The sequence below is a fragment of the Malaclemys terrapin genome, chromosome 3 (genome assembly GCF_027887155.1).
Source record: "Malaclemys terrapin pileata isolate rMalTer1 chromosome 3, rMalTer1.hap1, whole genome shotgun sequence".
NCBI lineage: Eukaryota > Metazoa > Chordata > Testudines > Emydidae > Malaclemys > Malaclemys terrapin.
In genome coordinates, this window is record NC_071507.1 from 6,688,949 (window position 1) to 6,709,011 (window position 20,063).

General features: G+C 43.0%; 1 protein-coding gene across 1 annotated transcript in view; it reads right to left on the reverse strand.

The window, feature by feature from the left end:
* DTD1 (D-aminoacyl-tRNA deacylase 1) overlaps positions 1-20,063 on the reverse strand; it is a 96,886-nt gene that overhangs the window by 54,880 nt on the left and 21,943 nt on the right. The window lies entirely within an intron of this gene.

Below are 20,063 nucleotides of genomic sequence, written 5' to 3' on the forward strand. Positions count from 1 at the left end.
CATGTGCTACTCACGACCCGCTGGGGACAGAGACCACAGGAAGTCCCGCCTTGGGGGGTCTGACAGGCAACAGCCTCATGGCTCCTGATTGGCTCCCCACACTGGGTAAACCAAAGGGGCATTCCAGAAAGTATCCAGGCAAAGGTGCAGATTTCCTGTAGCTGCCATGAGCGCTTGGACTCGTGGTTTTGACCTCAGCTTGATTTGGACTTCACCGCCTGACCCAGAAACCTGGCTCAGACTCTGACCCTCGGTATTGACCCTGACCTGGAAGCTGACTACGAACTCCTCTGCTACTCCCAGCCTCAGGTTTGACCCGCTCTGACCCTTGCTCCTGACTGCCCTTGTTCGGATCCTGACATAGATTGATTTAAATTGAAGTGATTTACATCACCAATTTTAATCATTTAAATCAGCAAGCAGGAAATCTTGAGTTAAATCATTGATCTGAATTGTGTTTAGGAAAATAACTAAAAAGTACGAACGCTAAAGAAAGGTTGATTCTCATTGGTTAGTAACTATTAAAATATGTTGATTTGCAACTAGACATAGTTGCACATTTAGTTACCACTAAATTTGGTGCTTCCTTTTGCTAATCAAGAGGATAGGCCAGCTATGCATTTATGTAATCCAGGGGTTCCCAAACTTTTTGCCTGCATGACCCCATTTGGAGACTGTTTCCGGTGACCCCAGACAGCAACAAAGCAACACAATGACCAACAAATTTACACATTAAGTACGTTATTTAATGCCTCTAATGTGACACATGGGCTTGCATGTTGCAACACAGCTTCTCGAAGTCCGGAAATGTGGGAGAAATTACACATCTAATCTCCGATGTGACATCAACGGTAGATTGATACTGAAACTTGATGGACACAAGGGTGGCACAGGCAAGAAGGCACATCTTCCTTTGATCACATAGAAAATCAAATTCACTTTTTGCAGTCCATTGCATAGGCACGCAGCTCATCTCTCAGTTCAAAAAAATCGTACCAGTGTTGTTCCCCTTGAGAGCCAACGAGTGTCAGTGTGGAACAACAACACGCCATGATCCGACCCCATGTCTTCATACAGTTTTGCAAACAAACATGTGCGAATAGGCTAAGTCTTGTTGTTCATAATAGACAAGACCTGCTGTAAAACTTCACCTAGGTCTGGACTCAGAGTTTCATGATCTCTGTGAAACATGCAGAGAGTCCACACAACAGATGGAACAACTTTCTTTACCAAGGCAGCCTGACCTGCTTTGTGGCCTGCTGTAGATGGAGCTCCATCTGTGCAAAAGCCCACCATACGATCACATGGGATATGTTTGTCTTGCTTGTAGAACACTGAACATTCCTTGGGCAGTCTTGTGCCCAGAAAGAGGGAGTCAGAACAGAATATCTTTGAGAACTGCACCCCTCCCATGTGTATTTCAACCAAGAAATGTGCATCATGCCCTCAGTGCTCACGTCAACCTGAAGAGCAAAAGCATCCATGTTTTTCAGACCACTCCACCAGTGTGTTTTCCTAATCTGCCACTATCAACTCAATCCATCGCTTCACTGTGTTGTTGGAGAGTGGTACGGCTTTAAGTTTGTTTGCCTTGGTTTCCCCACACATTACCTTCCGCATATCAACTGGAGCTGGCAAAAACAAAGTGTCTCCAATTGTGTGAAGGCTCTTGGCCTATGCAATGCAGTAACTCACCTCAAATGATGCCTTTGGAGCATGGTCAGAGTCGGATATAACTCTCTTGAATTGCACTTGTTGAGCTAAAGTTCTTCTTTCCGGCGCTGGAAAAATGACCTTGGTTTTCCAATGTATTCCTTCTGAAGGGTTTCCAAATGTTGTTTATGTTTATTAGGCATCATGCTTTTACTAGATAACTCTGTGTAGGCAGTAGGCATTTTAGCTTTTCTTCGTTCTTGACAGAAACACACTGGTGATGTCATACTCAAAGAAAGCCTCATCCTATCTGCAAGCACGTTTCTTGCACTCTCGTTTTTGTTCATAACTTCACCACTAGACTCACTGCTGGAGGCTGAAGCACATACTCTGCATAAAATGAGTCCATTGTGCCTGTTATCACAAATCAGAAAAAGGAATTTGAAGTTAAGCAAATGAGGCCAGGACTTAGGAAACCCCTCTGTGATGATCCTAGGGCAGTGTAGACACAGTTACTTACAAGGATTCTTTATCAAGTGCCAGCAGGGACTCATGGTGGCATAAAACAAGATATGGGCCCTGCCTTAAGGAGCTTACAAGCCACTGCAGGTTCCTATCTCAGAAAAGGCTAGGACAGGCTCCTACCAGCCCCAGCAGAGAGGATGCTCTGTTGATAAGGCTGTTGCCCAGAGATAAGGATTTTCTGGATTCAAGTCTCTCAACTGGATGCTTGCACAGCCAGATGGTGCAAAAGACAGAACAGCATCTGCATACCCACCTCTGCTCAGCCAACATGTCCAGACCTGCTCCACAAACACCACTCCAGGAGGCCACCATTTTACAAAATAGCAGCCTCCGCACAACTTGGCCTCGCACACCCTGTACATGTGAGGTCACATCACAAGGAGGCTGCCATTTTTATCTCCGCACACTGTGACCTCGGATGCCCTGCGCCATTTTGTAGATTAAATGACATCACCTCATAGGCTGAATCTGGCCTGTTGGACCCACGATCCCATCTGCTGATGGCATGACCCCATTTTGGGTCAAAAACCAGTGTCTGGGAACTGTTGATTTAAGCAATGATACAGCTTAATTTACACTTATTCACATTCTTAATTTTTACATTTTTTATTATGTTAATTGCATCATTCATCATTTTCTGTTATTTACTAGATTTTTATAGGTGATTTGTGTCAAGCTCTATTTGGATAGAAATCCAAATTAAATTAACAATCCACAAAAACAGCATTTTTTTTTTAATTTATTAGCTGAATTACTCCTGGGGTAATTCTGCACCACTGCGCAATGCAGAATTTTGCAGAAATTAATGGAGAATTTCCTTTTTTTCCCCCCCACAGAAATGAGATGCAAAGATGTTGGCCGCCACTAGGGGCCGCTGGACCCAGCTCACATATAGAAGACAAGGCTGGGGGGAGGGGGAGGGAACTGGAAGGTTCCCGGCAGTTGCAGTTCCCAGCATGCCCTGAAGGAAGGAGACTGCAGCAGGCAAGAAACTCCATGCAAGCCGGGGACCCAGCATCAGGCTGTTTCTCATTCTGGATCCCTGGACTTGTGGGGAGGGGGGGAAAGAGTGCAGCTGGCCTCTGAGGGGGGAGGGGATGTGAGTGTCTGGGCTGGGGGGCTCTTACACATTCTAGTCCTAGCCAGCTGCAACTGTAGACGATATATTTAGTATTCAGATAAATGTTTTCCATCTTTTTATAATAATTCTCAGTACTTTGCCTCAATATCTTGTGGCAATGAGTTCCGCATTTTTATGAAATTAAACTGTGGATCGCCTTTTGTCAGTTTTCATGCTCTAGGACAGGGCAACAAGGTGAATGGGAGTATCTGACTGATCTTCCAAAGACTGATTATTTTATTCAGCTCCAGCGTGCTGCTACCTATTTGTTACCTACTCAAATTAAACACACTCTCCTCTATATGGAAGTCGCTCCATGACTTTTCTGGGCTGCTTTGATTGCACACTATTCAAGATTGCCTGTACTTAGCATTGGAATTTCAGTGACAGGTTTTTTGCTACCAGGCCAGTGCTACAGGATGAACAGATTTCTCAGAGTTTTGCCATTTATTCTAAAGAACATGTATTAAATAAAGTCATAGCATATATGCTGGTTTCTACAAAGGCTGTAATGTCATCTGCCTTCCAATGATGAAGAATCACATTGTCAGCAATGTCTTTTAGGCATACCTCTGTCTTCTGTATAGTTCCTGAGCATTGACCCAGACAGGGGTGACTCCCCCTCATGTATAAATGTATTCCTTTCACAAAATGAGACATAGCTAGAACCAAATATCCCAGGGTGCTATTTAAAGTGTGTGATTTGACTGAAGTAGGACACTGTATTGGCAAATGAAGTATAAAATGGACTCCGGAGACTCCAAGCAGCTTCCATTCCAGTTTACCTTCATCCCTTATTTCACTAGAAAAGTTTTAAATGATCACTAGTGCTGTGAGGCAATAGAGCTTTCCACTGAACTCATTACCTGGCTGGAAACGAGGAGCCTCTTTGCATTTACCATCTATTTGGTGCGTGTAAATGTCTGTCGATTTCTGATGTAGCTGGCAGACAGTTTCCCCTAATGGGCAACTACCCTTTCAGCACTGTCTTACTTTTTACCTATGCGTCCTTTTGAACAGTGGAAACTTTAAAAATTGTAATAGACTAGTAACAGTAAGATTGTCAGGCAACAGAATGTTTTTCCTTTGAATTGCATTGTACTGACTGTCCCAGGTCTGTGTTATTGTACTGAATGTCCTATTTTTCCCTTGCCCTTACTTGATGTGCCTTTGGACACTGATACTCGTGTGCCAGCAGAAGTGAATTACAACAGATCTTTGAGAAATTTGCTTTTTGGTGGTGTGCACGTGTTTGATTCTCACAGCTTTTTTGACAAATGTTGAGGTTTTGTTTTTATCCTTTTGCAGGTTAACTTTTTAATGCATTTTGTGTTTACTTTTTGGCAAGCCCAATGAGATTGAACATCAATTTTTAATTTGCTGGAGTAAATCCTCACAGCAAATAAACTGGGACAGTCTTAGAACACTTTTTGACTGGAAGTTTCGTGGTGCTAGCCAGAAAAAAAGTACTCAGAATGCTTAGATCTAAGCTACAGTAAATAATCTATGTTAATATCTTTACCCGAACCTCGCTTTTCATAAATGTATCATGGGAGCGCATTCTTTTTTAACTCCATCATTTATTAAATTTGGCTTTGTTTTTTAAAAACATTGAAACAATGCAGCATTCTATTTAAATGCTAGAAAGGGCATGTATGGCTTTTAAATAAAGGGAAACAATTATCAAGTGACAATTTTTTTTTTTTTAATACCTGTGCTTCTGTCTTAAGAATTACTAGGGACACTATTAATCTTTCAGACCTTTGTGAAAAGTTTGATCTTGAATCGAATTGCCTTTTATTTTTTAAAAAGGCACCAGACACTTTCACAGTAATATAAAAGAATAATTTACTCTGACAGCGCCTGGCTTGTTTGACTTAACTTGTGAAAGCAGTTCAGAGCCGAAGACCAACACATGGATTTCACTTTATAAAACAAAACATAAATCAGCTACTTTATACAAATTATATAGTTGTCAAAAAATAAAATCCCCAGTTTTGAGATTTTAATCTAATTGTTTTTCTCTGAAAGTTAAAAGCACTGTGAAAAGCACTTAAGTGCATAGGGCCCAGACACGTTCCCTTTCAGAGAGCGAACATACTGCAGCTCCACATCGAGACATTTGCAACTTAAAAAACTCAGCTGCGCCATCACTGTCCTTTGGAAAAATGCTAGAATTCTACTCAAGTTCTGCTTCCTCTCTCTTGGCAACTTCCATTCTACTGCTTACCTTCTCCCTTCTGCTTGTGATTGCTGGTCCTTTTCCTTTCCCCCATGCTCTCTGTGAGCCCTAGGGTGCAACTAAGAGTAATGGGCTGAAATTAACTCCCTTCATTGAATTAATCAGTTTGTTTTATATGGAAAATATACTTTAATACATTTTTAGAACTTGTTTTAACTTATGTATCCAGCACATTTTAGGTACACCTCTACCTCGATATAACGCTATCCTCAGGAGCCAAAAAATATTACCGCGTTATAGGTGAAACCACTTTATATCGAACTTGCTTTGATCCGCCGGAGTGCACAGCCCCTCCCCCCACCCCCGGAGCACTACTTTACCGCGTTATATCCGAATTCGTGTTATATCAGGTCGCGTTATATCGGGGTAGAGGTGTAGTTCTATTCAGTACTCCTGGGGGAATTCTGCATCAAAAAATAAAAAAATTCTGGCACATTTTAAAATTTTGCAAATTTTATTTGTCAAAATAACACTACCTCATCATGCCAGTTTCAATTATTTTGCTAATTTATTTCAAAATACCTGTCGGAAGTACGTCTGTAACAATATAGACACACACCAAAATTCTCCCAGAAGTAGAGAGTTACAGAAACCCCTACAACAACCCAGTTCCTGTTTCTCTGGCTCCTTTCCGCCCCACTCCCCCCCCCCCGAGGGGCCAGCCCTCATGCTTCAGAACTGAAGCAAACCCATAGGCATATTACTGCATAGCTTCCTTTGAAATATTGGATACTGCATGACGGTAGAGTCAGGATACCTGATCTACGTGTGCCATTAATCTGATCCACTATGGAAATTCCACAACTCATAAGGAGAAAGATCAGCATCGCCAACTTATTTCATAAGAATGGCCATGCTGGGTCAGACTCATGGTCCATCTAGTTCAGCATCCTGTCTTCCGACAGTGGCCAATGCCAGGTACTTCAGAGGGAATGAACAGAACAGGGAATCATCAAGTGATCCATCCCCTGTCGCCCATTCTCAGCTTCTGGCACACAGATGCCAGGGACACTTCAGAGCATGGTTTTGCATCCCCGCCCATCCTGGCTAATATCCATTGATGGACCTATCCTCCATGAATTTATCTAGTTCTTTTTTGAACCCTGTTATAGTCTTGGCCTTGACAACATCCTCTGGCAAAGAGTTTCACAGGTTGATCGTGCATTGTGTGAAGAAATACTTCCTTTTGTTTGTTTTAAACCTGCTGCCTATTAATTTCATTTGGTGACCCCTAGTTCTTGTGTTATGAGAAGGAGTAAATAATACTTCCTTATTTACTTTCCCCACACCAATCATGATTTTATAGACCTCTATCATATCCCCCTTGTCATCTCTTTTCCAATCTGAATAGTCCCAGTTTTATTAATCTCTCCTCCTATGGAAGCTGTTCCATACCCCTCATCGTTTTTGTGACCCTTTTCTGTGCCTTTTCCAATTCCAATAGATCTTTTTTGAGATGGGGCAACCAAATGTGCATGCAGTATTCAAGCGTCCTTATTCCATTTCGGGACATTACTGAGCACTGGCCCAGGACAGATTACATCGAATTCCCCTATCAACCCACAAGTAGCAGGATATTGCCCATACTGGCTTGGCCCAGAACATGGCATCAGAATCTGATTCACCCGAAAATCTGTTTTCAGTGCAGATCTGCCAGTTTGCAGCTCACTGAAGCACAAACTAGTTTGGTTCTACTGTACAGTACAACTATAATAGAGATATTTAGACACTGGAGTATTCTACCCAAACTATTGGTAGCTTACTTTTTTTTTAAATTACATTTTAGATAACGAGCCATTAACAAAACAATGCTTACTCCACGTGCAAGTCTATTCTCCAGAGATGTTTGTTTTCAGATATAAAATGGCCCTTTATGTTTTGATATAAAGAATTTAATTTCATTGAAGAGCTAATACATGTAGCATGAACTTGTGTTCAGAAACACTAGGAAGTCTGCAGCACCACCAAAATCAGCTTCTCTCTACTGCAACCATAACGCTGAATGTCTCTTATTAACCTAATTGCACAGAACATTTTATTAAACAGATATTACCATTTTTTCCACTTGTCAAAAAGCTGCTTGGAACTAATAAAATATGACAGACTGTGGAGACTATAAATTGAGATTTCCATGGCTTTGGCTGATAAAAGTGCAAACAGAACTGCAAGGACTTGAGTTCATAAGTATGGCATGAAGCAATATTGACTCACTATCAATAGTGTGTCATCTGGAAAGATTTTAAAATAAAACATTGGGAATGAAAAACAACTAAAGCATTATATCCTCTGTAGTCTGAATCAGCAAAGAATCTTTCCAATTGCTCAGTCACAAATATAAGCACAAATCCAGGTACAACTTTCTGCAGCAGATAGTCAGGTCTAATTTTTAAAATCAATATTTTGAATGTTTTGGGTTTTTTTAAACAGCCACATGACAAAACAAGAAAATAGTTATCAAAAGAAAAATGAACATATTGCAATTTGATATAATTTCACTTCTTCTCCCCGTCAACAGTTGTGATTATTTCTTTTTGGCCTGGTCTGCACGATGAGTTTAATTCGAATTTAGTAGTGTTAAATCGAATTAACCCTGCACCCCTCCACACAACGAAGCCATTTATTTCGAAATAAAGGGCTCTTAAAATCGATTTCTGTACTCCTCCCCGACGAGCGGAGTAGCATCAAAATAGATATTGTCATTTCGAATTAGGGTTAGTGTGGCCGCAATTCGATGGTATTGACCTCCGGGAGCTATCCCATAGTGCACCATTATGACAGCTCTGGACAGCAATCTGAACTCGGATGCACTGGCCAGGTAGACAGGAAAAGCCCCGCGAACATTTGAATTTCATTTCCTGTTTGCCCAGCACAGGAGAGCACAGGTGACCACAGAGAGCTCATCAGCACAGGTAACCATGCAGGCCGATAATCGAAAAAGAGCACCAGCATGGACCGTACGGGAGGTACTGGATATATATGGGGAGAGGATTCAGTGCTAGCAGAACTTTGTTCGAAAAGACGAAATGCCAAAACTTTTGAAAAAATCTCCAAGGGCATGATGGAGAGAGGCCACAATAGGGACTCAGAGCAGTGTCACGTGAAAGTCAAGGAGCTCAGACAAGCCTATCAGAAAACAAAGGAGGCAAACGGTCGCTCCGGGTCAGAGCCGCAGACATGCCGCTTCTACACTGAGCTGCATGCAATTCTAGGGGGGGCCGCCACCACTACCCCACCTCTGACTGTGGATTCCGAGGTGGGGGTAATCTCAGCCACACCTGAGGATTCTGCGGACAGGGAAGAGGAGGAGGACGACGAGATTGCGGAGAGCACACAGCACTCCGTTCTCCCCAACAGCCAGGATCTTTTTCTCAGCCTGACTGAAGTACCCTCCCAAGCCAGTACCCAAGACCATAACCCCATGGAGGGGACCTCAGGTGACTTTACTTTTTAAAATACAAAACATGGTTTAAAAGCAAGCATTTTTTAATGATTAATTTGCCCTGAGGACTTGGGATGCATTCGCGGCCAGTACAGCTACTGGAAAAGTCTGTTAATGTGTCTGGGGATGGTGCGGCAATCCTCCAGGGACATCTCCATGAACTCTCCTGGAGGTACTCCAAAAGCCTTTGCAGAAGGTTTCTGGGCAGTGCAGCCTTATTCCGTCCTCCATGGTAGGACACTTGACCACGCCATGCTAGTAGCAAGTAATCTGGTATCATTGCATGACAAAGCCTGGCAGCGTATGGTCCCGGTGTTTGCAGGCATTCAAGCAACATCCGTTCTTTATCTCGCTGTGTAATCCTCAAGAGAGTGATATCGCTAACGGTAATCTGGTTGAAATACAGGAATTTAATTAAGGGGACAGAGGTGGCCGTTCCTACTGGGCTGTTTGCCTGTGGCTGAAAAGAAATCCTTCCCTGCAGTTAGCCAAGCGCGGGTGGGGGAGGGGGGGGGGAATTGGCGCTGAGCTTTTCGCGTTTGGCTAGCAGAGATCTTCCCTGATACCAGCCACGCGGTAGGGGGAGGGGTAGATCGATCATCCCAGAAAATTCATGGCGGGGGGGGGGGGGGTTAGTTTGGTTTCTGCGGGAATCTTCCCTGATACCAGCCACGTGGTGGGGGGAGGGAGAAAGCGATCATCCCAGAGAATTGGATTGTGGGGGGAGGGGGAGTTAGTTTGGTTTCTGCTGCTGAAGGTTAACAGGAAAACCACAGCACTCAACGGGCTTTGCTTGGTATGTGGGAAAGGAGGGCGCAGAAGCCGAAAGACAATGTTTTACCATGGCCGCATGCAAGCCGAATTCTGTTGCCCGAACCTGCATCTGTGATCTCTAACACCAAAGCCGCAGACACTCAATATTAAGATGCAAAATGCGACCTTGTACTGAAATCATGTGTGCTATGTACTATGAATAGTGTTGTTCACCGTGAAAGAGTATAAGCATTGTTCTGTAAAATGTATTTTTTTAAAAACTTCTCTCCGTTTTTCCATCCCTCCAGCAGCTGCGAATTTTTCAAGCCTCCCTCCTCCGTCCTGAAGGCTATCTCAGATATGGCAGCAGAGAAAGAGGATGCGAGACGAGATGTTCTCAGAACTAATGGAATGCACCCGCAATGAAAGAGCTCATTTGAATGAGTGGAAGGACACGGTATCTAAGTACAGGAAAGATGCCAGTGAACGTGAGATCATGAGGGACACTTGAAATGAGAGGTGGCAGGCTGCAACGCTGGGGCTGCTGCGTGATCAAACGGACATGCTCCGGCATCTGGTGGAGCTTCAGAAATGGCAGCAGGATAACAGAGTGCCACTGCAGCCGCTGTATAACCTCCCTCCCCCCTCACCATGTTCCATAGCCTCCTCACCCAGACGTGTAAGAACGCGGGGGGGGGGGGGAGGCTCCGTGCACCCTCCCACTCCATCCCAGTGGAGAGCCCAACCAAAAGGCTGTCATTATATTGAATTTTTTCAGTGGCCTTTTCCTTCCCTCCTATCCTCCTCCCAAACCCCACCTGGGCTACCTTGTTGGTTCTCTCCCTATGTTTATAATCAATTAATAAAGAATACATGATTTTTAAACGGTAGTGACTTTATTTCCTTTAAAAGCAAGCTGTGATTTAATGGGGGAGGGTAGTTTGCTTACAGGGAATGAGTCAATCAAGGGGGCGGGTTTTCAACAAACAGAACTTTCACACCGTAGCCTGGCCAGTCATGAAACTGGTTTTCAAAGCTTCTCTGATGCGCAGCACTTCCTGGTGTGATCTTCTAATCGCCCTGGTGTCTGGCTGCGCATAATCAGCAACCAGGCGATTTGCCTCAACCTCCCACCCTGCCATAAAGGTCTCCCCCTTACTCTCACAGAGATTGTGGAGCACACAGCAAGCAGCAAAAACAATGGGGATATTGGTTTGGCTGAGGTCTGACCGAGTCAGTAATGAGCGCCAGCGACCTTTTAAATGTCCAAATGCACATTCTACCACCATTCTGCACTTGCTCAGCCTGTAGTTGAACAGCTCCTGACTCCTGTCCAGGCTGCCTGTGTATGGCTTCATGAGCCATGACCTTAAGGGGTAGGCTGGGTCCCCAAGGATAACTATAGGCATTTCAACATCCCCAACAGTTATTTTCTGGTCTGGGAAGTAAGTCCCTTGCTGCAGCCGTTTAAACAGAATAGTGTTCCTGAAGATGCAAGCGTCATGAAGCCATCCCACGTTGATGTCGGTGAAACGTCCCTTGTGATCCACAAGTGCTTGCAGCACCATTGAAAAGTACCCCTTGCGGTTTATGTACTGGGTACCCTGGTGCTCCGTTGCCAAGATAGGGATATGGGTTCCATCTATTGCCCCACCACAGTTAGGGAATCCCACTGCAGCAAAGCCATCCACTATGACCTGCACATTTCCCAGAGTCACTACCTTTCGTAGCAGCAGCTCAGCGATTGCTTTGGATATTTGCATCACAGCAGCCCCCACAGTAGATTTGCCAAATTGATTCCTGACTGACCGGTAGCTGTCTGGTGTTCCAAGCTTCCACAGGGCTATTGCCACTCGCTTCTCAACTGTGAGGGCTGCTCTCATCTTGGTATTCTGGCACTTCAGGGCAGGGGAAAGCAAGTCACAAAGTTCCATGAAAGTGCCCTTACGCATGCGAAAGTTTCACAGCCACTGGGAATCGTCCCATACCTGCAACACTATGCGGTCCCACCAGTCTGTGCTTGTTTCCCGGGCCCAGAATCGGCGTTCCACGGCTATAACCTGCCCCATGTCCATGTCCTCATCATTTTCGCCGCCACGCTGCCGTAGCCTACTCCTCAACGCCTGGTTTTGCAGGTTGTGGTTCAGCATAAACTGCACGATAACGCGCGAGGTGTTTACAATGTTCATGACTGTTGTCTTGAGCTGAGCGGGCTCCATGCTTGCCATGGTATGGCGTCTGCACTGTTCACCCAGGAAAAAGGCGCGAAACGGTTGTCTGCCGTTGCTTTCCTGGAGAGAGGGGGAGGATGTACCCAGAACCACCCGTGACAATGTTTTTGGCCCCATCAGGCATTGGGATCTCAATCCAGAATTCCAATGGGCGGAGACTGCAGGAACTATGGGATATCTACCCACAGTGCAACGCTCCGGAAATCGACGCTAGCCCTGGTACATGGACGCACACCGCCAAATTAATGTGCTTAGTGTGGCCGCATACATTCGACTTTATTCAATCCGTTTCCAAAATTCAAATTCTGTAAATTCGGATTAATCCCGTAGTGTAGACATACCCTTTAAGTGGCAACTCCGGGGTAACAGGAGCTCAACAGTCCAAAATATAGGGCATCTGAGGCTGAAAAATCCAATCGTCCATGGTAAATAGGAACTTCCCCTTTTCAAGTGCAATCAACTTTTGCAGTATCTAGGCTTTCACTTAAAAAAAAAATTCCATCCAGTATGGTTCAAGTAATCTTGCAGATAAGAACTGAGCGTCTTCCTACATCTGCCCACACCTCCAGTACTTCTGCTGCAGCAGAGGGAAAACAGAACAGTCTGGTCCGTTTTTAGTGCTGCTGTTCGAATCTCATGAGCAGCAGTGAAACCAACCAGGTTCAAGACAGCTGCATCCTGCTGCATCTTGGGAAAGCTCTGAGCAACAGGAGAGGCAGAAACTTGGGCTATACGGTGATGGGGGGAGAGGGCCCTCCAATGGAGGTTGGGAGAAGGATGAATTAGCAGAGATCCTCCCTTATAGAAGCCAGGAGCCTGCACAATGTGAGAGGTGAGGAGAGAGCATGTGAACTTTCAATATCCCTTCCAGCAACCAGAGGCAGATGGTGTAGATGTTTGAAGCCTGTAGTCAGAGGCTACAAAAGAGGGAGTCACTGAAAAGGGTCAAAGGACAGCATCCTTGCAGGAATCCCAACAGCTACCCTCTCCTTGCAGATGAGTGGGGAAAGGGCTTGATTTCTGAATTGGGCATTGCCTCTGGAGAGTGGCTCATCTTAGAGGCTACTGGGCATTTGGCAAAGTTTTCAGCTCTCATATTTGAATAGCAGAAACGGAAAGAAAATATAAAAGCCAGAGAAGTGGTGAAGCAGGATGGTCCTTCCTGGCCTACCCAGACTGCAGGGTGGAGCGGAGAGGCACGGTCACCCCCATGAGAGATTGACAGTGACTGTTAGCAAATGGCATCCCTCGGTTAAGGAAGCTGCTATTGGTTAGTGCCCAGCACTTTTTCCAAGAGCTGGGATTAGCTAGTCAACGAGGGAGCCACTTGTAAACGAAGAGCTGCAGGTGGAGTGTGTCCTCATTTTGAGCCACCCTCCATTGCTTCCCAAGAGTCCATGGCCTTTGCCAAGCCTGGGAATACAGCAGGCTCGTTAGGATGCCCAGTTAGAGCACAGAAAAAGTGGGGGGCTGTGGCCTGCCCCTCCTCACCCCCTTCACTGCTGCCAGGACAGGTTGTTTTTAGGAGACCTCCTGTATTACGGTTCAACAAAGTTGCAGCCAAAAAATACTATTTGTCTGTCCTCACTGCCTCCCTGCCATTCGCAAGCAACATTTTACATGTTTTATTAAAGGGGAAAGTTGTTTTGACAATAAGGTACTAATTAACACAGCACATGCCTCTTTCATTCCATTTGAGTGCTGGGGGCAAGGCTACACAGGTATTCCTCAGCCTGTCTGGTATTAATGGCCAACGAAGATTAATTATCTCGTACCCAATTTTTAACTGCAGGCTAGACACTATCTGAGGTACAGTCAGAAAGATTTGATTTTCCCAGCCAATGGTCCCCAGGGAGTGGCTGTTTTCCTCAGCGGGTCTCTCTCAAGTGGATTGTTGCCAGATGCCATTTCCTACTCATTAAACTGGAATCAACACCACTCCAAGGTCTGCAAGGATGCTGGCAGACAGATCTGTGACACGTCAGAAGTCAAGTGCTCTGAAAAGTTGAAAGAAAATAGAACACATCTGGAAATCTAAGGCTCACTAAACCAAGCACACCTCAAAAGTTGAGATGCGAAGATTAATAATGAAACTACAGCATAATAGGCTGAACTGTGCTCTCATTTATACCGGCTGAGCCCCGGCGGGACCACTCTAACCAAGGGCAGAAGTTAGCTGAATCCCCTTAGATTTTAAGTTCTTCGGGACAGGAGTTTTGCTTTATGGTATTTATATTTTTGTTTAAAAAAAAACAACAACACTGTGTACATCTATCAGTCTGTGTAAATAACTTATTTCCCCTTTTCCTGGCTCCAACCTAGACATTCTGGTCCATACGTTTGTGAACTCCAGGTTCCACTATCTTAATGTACTGTACCTAGGAATGTGGACACCAGCCCTGAAAAGAGATTCAGTTTAGTTCAGAATGCAGCCCCCTCCTTAACGATACAGGTCAGTCAACCTCTCTCCTTGGGAACTCGCTTGCTTCACTAACTCCCCAGTGAAGGGGAGGAAGAGTCACATTCAAGATTTCAATCCTGATGTTCAAGGCCCTCCATGGAGATGGGCACCTCTCTCCACTGCAGTCATGACCTCCCACAACAGCAACGTTCCTCAGAAGCAATGAAACAGCCTACCTTGCAATGGTAGATGAAATAACTTGGTAACCAACTGTGGAACTTGCTTCTGCAAGAGATCAGAATGGCCACAGACCTTGCCACATTCAAAACAAAAATCTCATGGCTTCAGTGTCACTTCCCCACAACAAACCAAACCAAAAGGATGGAGTACAGAGGGGGAGCGGGAGAAAAACAGAAATGTATTCAATCTAACTTTTAGAAGTTGTAATGCGCTGAGGTACTATGGTGATAGGCACTGTTTAAATGCCTAGAATAAGAGAGAATAGAATAATGGTCCATGTGCAACCACAACTTGGATACTTTTTAATTGGTGCATGGAAGGCAGACAAAGATGTGATCTTCGATGTTGTCCATTGTACACTGGAAGTTCCCTATCCTCCCATGCTTGTCTTGATAGACACTGGCATGGCCACTCAAAACGAACAAAGTCAACCAGATACTGCATTAGGCAAAAACTGTTCTGTTTAACGTCTAGATGAGCTCTCAAATTAGCTACTGTAACTTGAACAAGCCATCAGGAAAAAGGTTTCCTATGGAATTCCTCATGGAGTTACTGACAGATTTTTTTAATGTAAGATGTGGTCCCCAGATCTAGTAAATAACAGATTCAGTTCTCCAAACCTCCGTGTCATATTACAACAGCAAACCCCAAATATCATGAATATCTGGAACAGCCAGGACATTTATTTCCAAGCATTTGAAATAAGAACTTTGTCACTGTGTCCCTCAAACTGGCACAGCTACTTATTTGAACTTATGTGACTGATTTTGGATCTCTTATAGTTCTAATGCTCAGGCCTCATACGTTGTGTCATCAGGTATGGTTTCAACTATTGAAAAAAAGATTTCACACATGTGCTTTACAGCATCAGAGAATCTCCTTAGACAGAAAAAACGAGGGCTGCACTTCTATGAATAAAATGGAAGAAAAACAACACACTTTCATGCTAAATACTCAAAAGAGTTCTGGCAAATGCTTCAGTACGTTGTATTAGTAACAATAAAAACAAGAAGGGTGTGTAACAAGTTAGGTATGAAAGGGCTACTGAGAAGCTTTGACCTTATGACATTTCCCTAAGGGCACTCCAATTTTAGCTCTGTGCACTGAGAAATCCCCGCTTAGCCTCAAGAGTGAGCATCTTCTAATCTCATATTTACATTTCATAAATTATACAGCAACTTCAAGCCACGAAAACCTCTTCCCAAATAAGGAGAATCTATTTTTCTTTATTATTCTTTGACTTTTATAAATTGATATGCATCATCTGGGACACAGATTTTTTTCAGCTTTTTTGTTATAAACAAAACAAACATGTGAAATGTGTTTACTGATCACATTTTTGGTTTAGTACTTTAATATTTTTTTATGTTCATTAAAAAACCCAGATGCTCTAGGGAGTGGACTTTGTACTGTGTAGACTGCAGTAGTCGATCCACAGACCTGGGGTAGTCTGGAAATGATGGCAGTGTGACTTTCTTCACACTGTCTGGCTATCGTACCTGAATCCTGATCTAACAGGGGCTAACTAGAAGGATTAGGGGGAAGTTCAGCCTCTAAGCTTTTTCCATCCTTGACCATTCTGCTGAAAGCACCAAATCAGAAAATGTAAGTGTCAACTGTGGTACTGACTTTATTTATGTGTCATATCCCATTCTCAAACAAACACCAACGCCAGCTCTACATGACAAAGTTCAACATAGCTGTGCCAACAGAAGAGTAGTAGTAACTACCGTAATAATATAGTATTAATATGGTGTTATTATACTGACAGAAAAACCCCTTCTATCAGCATAAACTGCGTCTACACTAGAGGCCTCTGTGGGGATTGCTATACAGGCAAAGCACTGTTATGTAGACCAGGCCTGGCTAAAGATATAATCTACTATGGCTAATTCAGAGGAGAATGAGAAGCAAGTCCCAATACAGCATGGTTCTCCAGGGGGACTACTCACATGCTTATGTATCTTGCTGCATTGGGGCTACAGAGCTGGGGGGTCGTCAGCATGCTGACAACAGAACAACCCACATAGCTTCACTAACCCCTCCCAGTGGCCTTAGATGCATGTGAAAGAAAAGGGGAGACAAGATGGAACTGTGAAGAACCACGTGAGAGCTGGCACTCCATTTTGAAACGGCTTAGCAAAAACAGCCACTTCATGTTAACGGCACCAAAGGCAGCTAATAACTGTTTAACTTAACTCTATAGGTAGGCTTGGCCAAATTCAGTTTTATTTCAAGAGATAGTGATGTTTACGTTTAAGCATTTTTTTTTTTGCTATTTTTATCCATTTAAATGTTCACAGTTGTGGAAAGGTATGGGAGGCTCAGACAATGAGCGAGCGCATTAGACAATATTATTTAATGACAGTAGACGCTGAGATTCAAAAAGTTAATGCTTTGTGAGCATTAAAACACAAATGGCCAACAAATACGTCAAAATAGACACAGTAAATAGCCTTAAATCAAATTCTAATAAGTTCTCAAGCAGCATTTTTCTTACTTGGCCTATCGTGAATTTCGATTATTATTGATGAAAATATTTTTTCTTTGTGAGTGTTGGGTGAAATCAATGTTTCATTGACATTTATCAATAAAAATTGAATCCTTCCAAGCCTATCTATAGGTTTTATATTACAGGCTTTTCAATGTCATTTAAAAGTCCATACCTTTTCCCCTTCCTAGACATGGCCATATTGAGAGACAGGTCAAGAATTGTGTTTACATTTGTACAAATAAATGGAAAGATAAAAGTTTCTATCTAGAAAAAAAAAATCTTATAAGTAAAGACAATTGCTAATAAGTATTAAAACACATTTAAATATAAACATGCTACTGCCGTACCAAATTATTTTGAACTGAGAAGGAGAGAGTTAGAAAAATATGCTCCAAACAACAATACAATATTTGAATGTATAAATCTAAAAGTGCTGTTGAATGAAATACTGAAAGTCATATTACTGGATACATATTACCCAGCTCATCATGAAATAAAAGCCTGCTGCTTGCCTTTTGCAGGTCGAGTCTGTAATGCTGGAAAATCAGCCTGTGTGCTAAAAACAGACTAAATATGCACGGTCTCATTAATGCTCTGAAGTGTAGAACAGTTTTAGTACAACAGCTGTTTTGTTCAGCATTACAATCCAGGTTGGAGATTAGAAATGTTTTATGGTTCAACACAAAGATTAAAAACTGAGTCTCAAAGAGAGATGCAGATTAGGAATAAACCCAAAAGGCTGGAGGTAAGGAGGGGGCACACTCACAACATTTAATTTACGAGTAGTTCCAAGAACATGGAACAAAATCTTCCAGGTTTGCAATTTCAGTAACACGGCTGTAGAGTTAGAGAGGTAAAGTGGAGGACAATAAATCAGGACTTCATGCTGAGCAACAGGCTCAAATTAACTGCACTCTTGCACTTCCTGGAAATGGTTCTTTTACCTTGGTAATGCAATTATCAGATAGCAATCACAAGGGAGGCAAATTACAATACCTGTGTTTAAAACAGCTACCCCTATTGCTTCTCTCCCCGACCTTCTTTGGCGGGGGAGAACTACCACTCTTCAGTTAACCACTGGCCCTTCAGACTTTTCACACTTATACGAAAAGGAGAATAGCTGATGACGCTTAGCTATAACGGGCAGCTGAATTAACATTCAATTACAACATGGCCCAGTGTCATTCATTCCATAGATACAAAAAGGAGGAGTGTCAGGTCTGGCAGTGAACTTGGAAGTATCTTTCCCCTAAGTGGCAACTCCTTTGGTCTATAGGTATTACTGCAGCAACACACCCATACAAGTTTTAAGCAACCCTAATTGAAGAGAAATGGGAAACTGTACGCAAGAGCGACTAAAGTGATTCTGAAATAAATACCAAATACGCTACATGTTAATCTAGCACTAGAGTAGCTTGTATTTATTTTTATCTGATGTTCTTCATTAAACTTCTACCTTCACCTTCCTAATCAAAGCAATCATCACATTTGCCTTCAGCAAAGTCAGCTCTCAAGATAAATTATTTCTCAAGACAAGGTCACTTTATGATAGGAATTTGTATTGATTAAACCTTTCATATATTTGAGTTACCATCTCCAACATCCAGCACAGTTTATCCTGTACACATAAAAATATAGTAATTTAGGAAGGTAGCCAGACTTGCCGTTACATACCCCTGTGTAGCCACAAAGACTCACCCAATGCAGGGGCAAACGAAGGAAGCTTCATTAATCACCAGAATTATCTTTGGGGCTCTCAAATCCAATTTAGAGACATTTTTTTTGCTGATTACCATTGTTTAAAGCTCGATCGTGCAATTTTAAAGGAATTCTATGCAAGAGATACCACGACGGATGAGACTTCTCTTAGGGTTTTACCCTTTTTTGTAAGGCCCCCAATAACATTTGAAGAGTATCCAAGGATATCTAGAATTCCTGATTTACCTACTCTGATATTTGTTTAAAAAACTGTATATAAGCACCATCTCTGAAGTAATGTAACTCTACTGACATCTAGTGGTACGTGCGCTGTTCCAGGAATAAAGAAAGGTGTGATTTTTTAAATAAAACGTATTAAAGAAAACTGAAAAATCCTCAGTCTCCAATTCCAGAAGCATTCTCTGTTATTGCAAAAAGACGGTCCATAAAAAGGAGATACAGGCAAGATCAACACCTGGAAAACGTACAACATGCCTTGTGTAAAACCCTGTATGAACCCAAGTCAATCACAGTTTGTCTAACACTATTATGCATTGAGATTGAATGCTGCTTTATCATGCCAATTTTTAGAAATAGTCAAGGAGTCATCATGGTGATAAGGGAAAGAATTATATAAGTATACTGTAGTAAAAAAGCATCAGGTGTTACAGCCATTTGTATTCCAGAGACGTTACACCGTGTCAGTTCCATAATACGAGAGGACCGATATGAATATGCAATAGCAATTGTCGTTCTAGAGTGAAACTGAAAAACCCAACGTAACTCAACAAATAATTATTTTTACCCTAGAGGGTAGGGAAACCTCATCACCCGAGAGGAATTAAATTCTCCCAGTTCTCTAGTCTGATCCAATGCGTCACAGCAGTGTTGCCGCTACTTCTCATTAGCCTCCCATGCAGCTCAGGGTTTAATCTGGCAGCACTCTAGTTTCTCAGAAAAGCTAGTTTGCCTGTTGATCACTCCATGCACCCACCCACGTACAATAGCCCCAAAATGTCAGAAGTCTTGACTGTAAAATAAAAAGCAAATACGTTAAAAAAAAAAATCTATGACTCATGATTAAAAGGCAGCCTTAATGATGAATAAGAATGTACTATAAATGCTGCTCCGCATGACACATACATAACCTTTAGCAAGACGGTAGGCAGCTTCCAAGAAGCCACGGAACTAAAGAAAAATTATTTAACCTTGCAGGGGCAATTCAGAAAGCATTAAGACCTTATGGCAAACGTCAGCTGTACTGTGT